Raw genomic sequence first — 11,457 nt, 5'->3', positions numbered from 1 at the left:
CTGCTTCCTCCTCCCAAACCCTGACTAGCAGTTACATGGCCTGCCTGTGCTGAAGCAGGTTTTTTTATTAATAATCTCTAATTTCAGTGAGATAAGCGTGCAGTGATTGTGTAACCACGGATCTCTGGGTGGGAACTGCTCCCCACCTGCTCCTTGGCAGGGAGCAGGAACGAGCATCTCCCAGGCCTGGGTGAGGACAGGGCCTTCCCCATGGCCACAGGGGCAGTCCTGGGAGCAGAGCTCAGGCCTGGAGGTCTCCTGCTAGCTGCTCCTGCTGGGATATCCCATTTATCCTGGGAGATAAAAGCATCCCACACACTTGTGAGAGTCCAGAGCAATCTGCCAGGGCCTTGCAGCTCCAGAGCTGGGATAGCAGCTTTGGCAGTGGGACACATTGCTGATTTTCCACGTACGCTCAGTGGCCCATCCCATGCTGATTTGTGCCCTTTGCCTCAAGAGTTTTGGCAAGCTCAGGGCTGTGGCTGCTGATCAGTGACAGCCCAGGGAAGCCAGGCAGGCTCCAGGGATTGTGGCAAAGCCACAAGGAGGGAGGGGAGTCAGGCCATGTGTGTGCTAGAGGATCCCTCGTCCCTGGTGTCCCCTGGGTCTGTGTTCAGCTGTGGAAGTGGCAGTGCCCAGGGTCACTGCACTGTCACCATATGCAGAGGGAGGAGGAGAGGAGCAGTAGCTGCTGGCACTGCAGCAGCCTAAAGTGCATCTGTGACGGGCACAGAATGGTGAATAATTGGAGTAATGTCTGTAGGATTATCCTTGGAGAGATCCCAAATTCTGGCTCCCAGGCTCTGCCTCCCTCTTGAAACTGGCTGGGTCACTGTGTGACATCACTGCTGTGTGACATTGTCACCGTATGACATCACTGCTGTGTGACATCACTGCTGCCTTCTGCCTGGTTCTTTCTGCCATAACCAGTGCCTGGATCCCAGAAATGAGCTGAGGAGCCTGGGCCTGACCCCCCATGTCCCCATGCAGGGGGTGTTCCCCGGGGTCTGAGCCCTTTGGAAAGAGCCTGTCTGCCTGCACGATGCAGTGGTGTGCGCTTGGACAGGCCATGAGCCCTGTGTGGGTCACTGAGTCACAGCCCAGCCCGGTGTCCAGCAGTGGCCTTGGCCAGCAGGACACAACGGGACAGCTGTGCTGCCCAAGGCCACCGGCACGGCCGTGCTCCCGTGCTCTGGAGCTGACGCTGCGGGAGGGCAGCCCCAGAGTGGGCGGCAGGAATGGTGCCATCGGTGGCAGGACAGGCTGGCCTTGACCGGGGTCAGCCACCAGCTGCGTGCTCAGCGCCCTGCCACGCACGGGCTGGGTGTGTGCCAGCCAGAGCTTGGGCAACGCTGGGAAATTGGGTGGGACTTGGCCTGAGGGCTCGGCTCCAAGCAGGGGAGATCCCACCAGGGCTGGGCTGGTGCTCAGGGGTGCGGGTCCCTGGGAGAAGGGGATGTGTTGTACTGGGAGCACTGCAGGCAGCAGGCTCTGTTGGTAAGCCTCAGAGTCTGGCAGCTGCAAGGAGGGCCCTGGAAAGGCTGTTCTGGGCTGCTCAGCCCCCGGAGGTGAAGGAGCAGGGCATGTTTTGCAGCATGGCCGCACGGCGCTGGCGGGAGAGCATTGCTGGAAGAGAAGGAAAGATCCCTTGGCCTTTGGGCACCGCTTGCCCCTTCCCCTGGCGTGTGCCCAGAGCCTGGCCCGCTTTTGTTCCCGGGAATCAGAGTCACCTCTGGCCCCTGCACCGAGCCAGGGCTCCCGCTGCAAGGCGCTCCCTCCCGAGGTGCTCTGCCCCGGGATGCTCCGGGGCTGCTGGTGCCCAATCCCCGCCATCTGTCCCTCGGGGGATACTCGGGACTCGCAGCGCCTGACCCGCACATTCCCGCCACGCCCGGCGGCACGGGCCGGCTCCGCTCTGCCCCGAAGCCCAGCGCGGCCGGTGCCCGGTCCTGCTCGCGCGGCGCCGGCCGCTGCAAGGCCCGGTCCCGGTCCCCGCTCCACGTGCTCCCGCCGCCTCCGCGCCGCTTCCGGGGGCGTGGCCGGTGAAAAGAGGGAGTGGTGATTGGGGCTTGATTATGCAAATAAACACGTATCTCGCACAGCGTGGGCGTGGCCATGCAAATCAAGCCTATATTGGGGACTAATGCTCCTGGAGGGCGTGGTCGGAGGGATATGGGCGTGGTCACGCCGACGGCGGGGGGTGTGGCCGGCGTGCGGCGCTGCGCGCGCGCGGTGGGGCCCGGCGGCGGCGGCGGCAGCGGGGGGAGGGCGGGAGGGGGTGGGAGAAACCGTCCTGCGCTAAAAAAGATTAAAAAAAAAAGGCCGGAAAAATCCCCCGCGCACGAAGCACGAGAGCCGCGGCTGCCGGGAGGTCAAAGGGCGGAGTTGAGGAAGGAGCCGCTTCCCGGTGAGGTGAGCAGGGCCCGGGCGGGCGGGGGCTGCGCGATCGGCAGTGGGAATAACCCCTCACCACCCCTGCCCTGCCTCGGTTTGCCCCGGCGGGGGCCCGGGCCGCGCTCCTTCCCAGCACCCCCGGCCTCCCCTCCGGCCCGCATCGTCCCGCTTTTACCCGGCAGGATCGGTGGGGAGCGCGGCATGGGGACGCCGAGTGTTTTATTCCGGGTTGGTCCGTGCCGGGAGGGTTCTGTGCCGGGGCTCTCGGGGACTGCGCTCCGTGCTGCCCAAACCGCGGGGTGGTCACCGTCACCTGCCCGGGAACCTGGGCAGAGATGGAGGAAGGGCTGGGGCCTCAGAGGTGCCCAGTGAACAGGGAGAGAGGAGAGAAGGGCTTGATCGCCTCTGCTGCAGGACCACGAGAGGGTTTGAGGGGAGGGATTACAGGGATGGAACAGGGAACGGTGGGACTGGGAATTATACACTCCGTGGGTTTGTACAGGGTCACTGAGCCCTCCGGAACCAGGTGGGTTTGGGTTTGCTGCTCGGGGTTTTAGGGAAAGGATTACAGTGATGGAACATGTAAAGGGAGCAGTGGGACTGGAGTAAAATACTCCGTGGGTTTGTACAGGGTCACTGAGCCCTCTGGAACCAGTGGACTTTGCTGCTCGGGTCTCTGGGGATCTGCCTCTGTGCTTGCTCAGTTATCTCACACCCCGAATAATGAACTTTGGGGTTCAGTCAAAATTTAGGAGTTGAGTTCCTCTGTGAGTCAGAATGAATACCTTTACTTTGTCTGTAATCTAATGGGCAAGGGGCTTTTGGAATGCTGAGGCAGTTGTGGGGCTGTGCTGGGGAGAATCCTGAGGAAAGGACTCCAGAACGATTTTGGCCTCAGTGCCAGAATTTCCTGAATGCAGCATCCACGTGTTTTTCCGGGTTGTTGAAAAGCAAACCAAGTTTCCTTTCATTCAAGGGGCAGAGATGAGGCGTGAGCTCCCTCTCTGTGAAAGCAGAGCTGTGAGGGCAGGACTAGGGTGGTAAATTTGGAATTACACGAGCTGTTGTGTAATGCAGAAAGCAGATTAGCTGGGATTGGGAAGAGAGGAAAACACCCCGGGATGTTCCCTGAGTGTGTGGCACAGCTCCGTGTTTCCAGGTACAACTTGACATGGCTTATTTTTCCAATCAGGATTTAAATATAACATCCCAAAAGAGCCCTGAACAATCAGACTTTGTCTCAGGAGCATTAAAATAGTATTTTAAGTGTCAGAATCCTATGATGAATGAATTAGTCAGGCTCTCCCTGAGTTACTCAACACTGTTTTCAGTCAGGGGGTTGCTGGGCCAGTCTGGCGTCAGAGCTGGGATCGTTATGCACCAAAAACTCCTTTTTTTTTTTTCCCTCTCTGATGAGAATTTAAAAAGTAGAACAGGTACAGCTCGAGGAACAAAAATAGCATTACCTGCCTGCAGTGGAATGTAGTCGGTGAGGAGCAGCAGCTCCTGGGAATCCTTTCCAGGCCAGGCAGGTGCAGGCTCCTTCCTCTTCCTCCCCTTCCCCGGGGGCTCTGGGGGACAGGGGGCACAGTCCCTGTGCTGGGCAGCACCGAGGGACTGCTGGCACGTGGGGCTCCTGGGGCTGGAAGGAGGGCTGGAGGCAGCTCTGATATCTGTGATTACAATTCCTCTGAATCCCCCTCTGCCCCTGGAGTGAAGGGTGCGTTAAAGGGTGAGAAGGAAAGGCTGAAGGAACTGGGCAGCTCTGTGATGGTGCAGCTGCTGTTCCCATGTCTGGGGGTGTCACTGCTCACATCCAGGATACCAGGACAGGGAGCAACAGGGAACTGAGGGTGGCTGTCTTGGAGGGAATCTTAATTCATGTCTGCAGGTGAAGACCCAGCTCCACAGACTCAGAACAGCCTTGGCCTTTTGGCATAACTGGGAAAAAGTAAAGTTCTACTCCCAGGAAAAGAGTGAATTCAGCTGGAGTGAGAGCGTGGTGGGCAGTGGAGAGGGGAGCAGGATTGCAGTTCTTAAATCTGAATTAATCTTGTATGGAGCATTGTGATGAAGGAATAATAGTTGGTTTGTGTACAAAGGACAATGTCCCAGTCAGACTGGGGGACTTGCTGCCTCACAGAGGAGTTTTGGGATCGTTTCTCCATCTGGAAGAAAGAGTGCAGTGATTTCCTGGGCCTGGCCTCCTAGCCGGTGCCGATTAGAAAGGAAAATGTTTGGTTGTGTGTGCTGCTGGGGGTGCCCAGTGTCCCTGCTCGGGGCTGGCAGCCCTGGCACGTGGTGTGCTCAGCCCTGCCCTGCCCTGCTGTGACCCAGAACCTGTGGAAAGCCAATCCCAGGCAGGTGCATCACCTTACAGCTGCTGTGTCCCTCTGGGGGCCCTTTGCAAGCCCCAGGATCTGGGGGTGCAGCCTGCTGAGCCGTGGGAACTGTCCTGAGCAGAGCTTTGGGGTTATTTCTGAGGGAGCCGTGCAGGGCAATACATGCTCAGGGTTATGTCTTTATTTCTGCTTTTTATTGCATGGATTAATGCTCAGGGTTTATCTCCCTTTTGTCATGCTGCACATCCTGCCTGTGAGGGGATCCCTGGTGATGCCATGCCTGACACCAGAGCTTCCAGAATGCCAGAGTCAGGCTGGAAACAGGGCTGGAGCTCGGGTTGAGGCTGTGTGGAAACGGGAACGTGCTCCCCAGAGAGCCAAGGGCACTCTTCTGCTTCCCTGCCCAATCCAGGGGTTGTGGAAACCCTCCACTGCACAGGAGCCCAGCTGGTGCTGCACCCCAGCCCTGCCCCTGGAGCAGGAACGCTCCTGGTTCATGTTTCCACAAGGTGTTTTTGGGAAATGGTGGTGCTGAAGGGATGAACTGAGTGTGACCCAGCTCTAATTTCAGTCACTCAGCAAACCCCTGGCAGTGCCAGCTGGGCTGTGCTGCAGGTGGGTAAAGGTGCTCAGCAGGTATTTCTGAGGGGTTTTCTTCTAGGAGAAGGCAAATGGACCCTGTCTGGGCTATGGGTCTGGAAAATGCAGAGTTCTGCTCGGAGGGTTTACGTGGATGTGGTTTTACCTGGGAGGGTTTTGGGAAGCTGCTGTCTGCTCCTGGCACAGCAGGGCTGGGAAAGCAGCTCCAGTTCCCTCCACAGACAATGTTTGCCCATCCTGGGCACCCCTGCAGGTGTTGCTGCCCTCTCTAACTGTCCCTGCCCTGCCACACTGCGGGGTGAAGCGTCTCTGGTGGCACATCCCTTTAAAAGAGGTGCAGAGAAGGTGCAGGTCAGGTGTTCAGGCGTGGATTTGAATTTTGAGTTTGTCTGTTTCAGAAATAAACACCAAAGCATGCAGACAGAATGGGTTTGCCTGCATTAAACAGGCTGGTTTGGGTTTGATTTCCTAATATTGGTCATTGACCACCGATGCTGATTTCTGTGCTGAAGGAGAGTTTTGGGGCAGAAATGTGTCCTGTGCAGGGAGAGGAGCCCCAGCCCTGGAGAAAGGAGCAGGATCAGCTCAGATCCTGATTTGCTGAGGTAACAGAGGAAGAGGGTGAATCTCCACTGGGCTCCTTGGGATGGTGAATGGCTCCAGGTGCTTCCCTGGCAGACTTTGCCTCACAAAAGCAGAGCTGGAGCTGGCCAGGAGTCCTTGAGGTGCTGATTTATCTTCAGCACTCCTGCAGTCAGGGTGATTCAAACCCAGAGGTGTTCCCATTCCTCCTTTGAACAGCAGCAAGGCCACAAAGGGAGGATTAAGATAAAAATCAAACCTGACTGTCAGAGGGCATCAGGGACATTAATTATTCTGGGAATGTCCTCCTGGCAAAAGGAAAGAACAGAGAGGAAAACTTGGTGTGTGGCATGCCCAAAACTGGAGTGTTCAGCACCTTTTGACTCTTGGTGAGCAACTGGTGCTGGTGGCAGGCTACAAAAAGGAAGAGCAGCTTTGCAGGCTGTCGTTTCATGGAGGGATTTCTGTGTGCTCAAAGCACGGACTAAAAAAGACCTGAGAGCTTCAGGAGCATCTTTGAGACATGGAGAGTCAGTGATGTTCCCAAAGCCTGGAGCAGTTGGGACAGAGAGAATGGGGAGCAGTGCTCATCCCAAAACCCTGCAGCAGGTGGGCCTGGCTGAAAAGCACCTGGCAAGGAGCAGCAGTGCAGAATGGCTGGTGCTGCTTTGCACAGGTACTCCTTGGCAAGGTGAGCCTGCTCTTTCCAGGATGAGGTACCAGCGCTGTTTCTGGCTGCAGGAAAGCAGCTCTGGCCATGAGTCCTCTGAGGTTTGATTTTTATCCAGAGTCTTGAGTAGGTGCAATTGAAATAAACTCCAGGCCTAAGAAGGTGTCAGTCTGTGATGGATAAATGAATGTATTCAGAGCAGCAGTAACTGCCTTGTTAAAGGGCCTGGCTGTTGTGAGGGGGGCTCTGGGGGCTCCCTCATCACTGAAGTGCCAGAACAGACCGTGTACATTCAAGTTGTAAATGACATAAGGCAGGCAAGGGCTGCACGTGTGAATCAGGAGTGAGAAATGGCGTTGAGCAATTAAACATGGTCTGAAGTTGGGCTGGTGGTGAGGAACGACAGTGGTGAGGTTGGGGTTCAAGCAAAACTAGCCAGCTGCAGGCATGAGGATAATTGATGAGGTGTAATCCCTAATTGAAGGAGCCTGGTGACCTCCTGTGTGTGTGGGAAGGGGCAGGTGAAAGTCTGAGTGTGGAAATTGCTGCTGGTGGCCTTGGCAGCACTGTGGGAGCAATGGGACTCCAGGGGCTCCTCCAGCCTCAGCAGTTCCGTGGCTCCACATCCCCCTCTGGGGCTGGCAGAAAGGGTTAAATAGCAGGGAGGGCCCAGGGGAAACCAAACCAAACCCTGTGTGACACCTGTGGGCATTGCTGGAGAGCAAACTGGATAAACGTGTGTTGGGAATAACTTGGGCAAAGCTCGTGGTGCTCTGAGTGAGGGCTGTGTGCAGAGCCCCCAGAGCCACTGCATCCCTATGTCCCTGTGTGTGTCACTGTGTCTGTCCCTGTGCCTGTCACTGCTCTGAGTGAGGGCTGTGTGCAGAGCCCCCAGAGCCACTGCATCCCTGTGTCCCTGTGACTGTCACTGTGTCTGTCCCTGTGCCTGTCACTGCTCTGAGTGAGGGCTGTGTACAGAGTCCCCAGAGCCACTGCATCCCTGTGTCCCTGTGTCCCTGTGTGTGTCACTGTGTCTGTCCCTGTGCCTGTCACTGCTCTGAGTGAGGGCTGTGTGCAGAGCCCCCAGAGCCACTGCATCCCTGTGTCCCTGTGACTGTCACTGTGTCTGTCCCTGTGCCTGTCACTGCTCTGAGTGAGGGCTGTGTACAGAGCCCCCAGAGCCACTGCATCCCTGTGTCCCTGTGACTGTCACTGTGTCTGTCCCTGTGCCTGTCACTGCTCTGAGTGAGGGCTGTGTACAGAGTCCCCAGAGCCACTGCATCCCTGTGTCCCTGTGACTGTCACTGTGTCTGTCCCTGTGCCTGTCACTGCTCTGAGTGAGGGCTGTGTACAGAGCCCCCAGAGTCACTGCTGTCCCTGTCCCTGTGGCTGTCCCTGCTCTGAGGTGCTCTGGGCTGTGTCCCTGCCTGTGCTGTGCTGGGGCAGTGGGACAAGGGCTGTCCCTGTGTCTGTCCCTGTGGCTGTCCCTGCTCTGGGCTGTGTCCCTGCCCATGCTGGGGCACTGGGACAGGGGCTGTCCCTGTGGCTGTCCCTGCTCTGGGCTGTGTCCCTGCCCATGCTGGGGCACTGGGACAGGGGCTGTCCCTGTGACTGTCCCTGTGGCTGTCCCTGCTCTGGGCTGTGTCCCTGCCCATGCTGGGGCACTGGGACAGGGGCTGTCCCTGCTGGCAGGGTGAGCAGTGCTGTGTCCTTCAGCACTGTGCCCTTGGGAGGTGCCCAGGGAGCTGTCAGGGCCGTGCCCAAGGGCTCAGCTGCACTTTGTGTCCTTCACGGGCTTTGCTGGGGACTGGGGGTGGCCTGGGCCCTTTGGTGCTTGTCCATACCATGGGCAGTGCTGGGAGCCTCAGGATGGCACGGACAGACCAAGTGACCATTCCATGAATGACACAGAGCCAGAGGAGCCTGGGTTGGGTTGGACAGGGCCTAAAGATCATCTTGTTCCATTCCCTGCCATGGCAGGGACAGCTTCCACTGTCCCAGCTCCTGTCCAGCCTGGCCTTGGATAATGCAGGGACTGAGCAGCCACAGCTGCTTCTTCTCTTCCAGGGCCTCTCCACCCTCGCAGGAGCAATTCCCAATTCCCAGTCTCCCATCCATCCCTGCCCTCTGGCACTGGGAGCCATTCCCTGTGTCCTGTCCCTCCATGCCTTGTCCCCAGTCCCTCTCCAGCTCTCCTGGAGCCCCTCCAGACCCTGCCAGGGTCTGAGCTCTCCCTGGATCTCTCCCTTCTCCAGGGGAACATTCCCAGCTCTCCAGCCTGGCTCCAGCCCTGCAGCAGCTCCAGCTCCCCGTGCTGTTGGACCCCAGGATTTGCACAAGTCCAGGCAGATGATCCCAAAGCATTTTGCCAATTTTGTACTTCAAACAAGAGGCTTGGGCTGAGGTGTTGACCCTGGTCTGGTGGAGAGGGTTAGAAAGAGCATGAGTAGAGTTACTCCCTGTAGTAGAAAGGGAAGAGCATTGCAGCATTGCTGGATGAGCTGTTCACACAAGGAGTGGAGGATGGATGGGGTCCCTGGTGCGTGTGCCTGGCCTGGGCTGGGTGCAGGGCCAGGAGAGGGCAAGGGTGGCACTGCCCAGCTGGGGTTCCTGGGGGTGCCCTCGCTGTAACTGCTCGGGGCTCTTGCATCAGGCTCTGCTGTTTTGAGGAGAGAGTGATTCCCCAGGCACTTGTGGAGCGGCTGCAGGGATAAACAAAGAGGAGGAGATTGTTCCAAAGGGATCACGTGCAGGCTTTGTGGCAGGGATTGCCGGGGCAGGCTCCCTGCGGGTCCTGAGCGTGGCCAGAGAGCACCAGGAGCGGCCTGGGGACCCTGCAGCCAGCCTGGGGGTGCTCCAAGAGCACCCTGGGGACACTGCAGCCAGCCTGGGGGTGCTCCAAGAGCACCCTGGGGACACTGCAGCCAGCCTGGGGGTGGCCAGGGGTGCCCCAAGAGCAGCCTGGGGACAGCGCAGCCATCCAGGAGAGCACCCAGAGCGGCCTGGGGCCACTGCAGCCAGCCTGGGGCTTGTGTCCCAGGGGCTCCCAGAGCCAAGGGCCCTGGCTTTGCTCAGCAGTGCCTGCTGGCTCCCTGCTGGCTGTGTAACCCCTGTGACAGGGACAGTGTCCTGGGGACAGGATTTCCCCGGCTTAGCTGGGGTTTATTTGGAGCTGCAGCTCTGGAGTTGGTTTGGTGCACACAGAGTTATCCCTGGGGTCCCCTCCCGAGCAAATTGCTGCAGCTGGAAAAGCCTTCTGAGGCTGCTTTCTGTCTGTGGGCGCCCTTGGGCTGCCCCGTGTCCCTTGTGGGTGAGGAGGAGGAGCAGGAGTGCTCGGTGCTGGGTGAGGACGGATTTACACCCTGATTCCATTCCTCGTTCCTAACACACAGTTTCCTGTTTCACACTGCATCCTGTCACACCTTCAGGAGCTGAGGATGGGGAGCCCAGGGTGGTGTTTCCCCCTGTGCATCGCATCCTGGAGCTGGGTGATCCTTCAGGTTCCTTCCTGCCCAAACTTTCTGGGGCTCTGTGCCTGTGGAGGGGATCATTCCCAGCGGAGCAGGGTGGGGAAGAAATTCTGTGGTGGAGAAAAAGGGCTTGGGAAATGTTTGTTTGTGTTTGGAATCCCTGTTCTTCTCTCTTTCCTTGTGTTTGGAATCTCTGTTCTTCTCTCTTTCCTTGTGTTTGGAATCTGTTCTTCATGTACAAGGGAGCTTCCCTTGGCTGGATGCACCAAGAGGAGTGAACTTTGAAATCGTGTTTTTTCTAAATTTGGATATTTTCTCTTTTTGTCACAAATCCCAAACTTCTGTGCTTGGTGGCTCTGATGTGGAACATCCTATCCTGTCTCAACATCCACAATAAATGGTTGTCTGGTGCTGCTGGGAGTATTTTGGGAAGGAAGAAAGGACAGAAACCACATTCAGTGAATGATTTCCGAAGCAGGAGTGTAGCTGAGTTCTCTCTTGTGGCAGAAAAGTTTAAAGATGTCCTGAAAACCATTTTGGAAATTGATTGTGAATGTCAGCCCCTGTTTTGGGAGCAGATAACTTTATTTTACATGTAGAGATTAAGTGTTCTCTTTAAATCCTCATTGTTGTTGCTACTCCAGCTATTCAGGAGATGTTAATAATGAGTGAAATGGCACTTAAAAAATGGGGTCTGTTCCAGACACCTCTGAATTTCTAAACTCAAACCATGAATGAATGTTGTACAGGGAGGAAAAAGGGCAAGAGCAAGTGGGGTAAAACTGGCAGTATTGGGCAGGACAGGTAAAATGAAGCAATTTGCACATTTTGGGGATTGAAATTTGGCTCAAAAGCTTGTGTCAGCCTTTGAGCCCCAGAGCTGGGGTGGGGAGAGGACTCAGCAATGGCATTTGTACCTTTGGATATGGAAAGTGCCCTGGTGTGCAGGGGAATCCACTGAGGGCTGGAGCTGTTCCGAGCCTTGATCCTGCATGGGGCTGGGATTAACCCCTTACGGGCAGGGCTGGGATTAACCCTTTCCTGACACAGGGCTGGGATTAACGCCTTAGAGCCAGGGCTGGGATTAACCCCTTACGGGCAGGGCTGGGATTAACCCTTTACAGCCAGGCTTTACAGGGCTGGGATTACCCCCTTCCTGACATAGGGCTGGGATTAACCCCTTCCTGACACAGGGCTGGGGTTAACCCCTTACAGCCAGGCTTTACAGGGCTGGGATTAACCCTTTACAGCCAGGGCTGGCGTTAACCCCTTACAGCCAGGCCCTATTCCTACACAGGGCTGGAATTAACCCTTTGCAGCTAGGCCTCCACAGGGCTGGGATTAACCCTTTACAGCCAGGGCTGGGATTAACCCCTTCCTGACACAGGGCTGGGATTAA

General features: G+C 57.0%; 1 protein-coding gene across 1 annotated transcript in view; it reads left to right on the top strand.

Moving 5' to 3' along the window:
• Positions 1-2,296: 2,296 nt before the first annotated feature.
• Positions 2,297-11,457, top strand: part of SCAP (SREBF chaperone) — a 59,812-nt gene continuing 50,651 nt past the window's right edge. Inside the window, exon 1 of the mRNA XM_054273153.1 lies at positions 2,297-2,412. The gene's annotated coding sequence lies outside the window, so the exon portion shown is untranslated. The remainder of the gene's footprint in view (positions 2,413-11,457) is intronic.

Source organism: Melozone crissalis, unplaced genomic scaffold (genome assembly GCF_028551555.1).
Source record: "Melozone crissalis strain CALT ecotype California unplaced genomic scaffold, PUWL_Pcris_2 ptg000016l_1, whole genome shotgun sequence".
NCBI lineage: Eukaryota > Metazoa > Chordata > Aves > Passeriformes > Passerellidae > Melozone > Melozone crissalis.
Note: the sequence above shows the minus strand (reverse complement) of the source record. Positions and strands in the feature narration are given on the sequence as shown.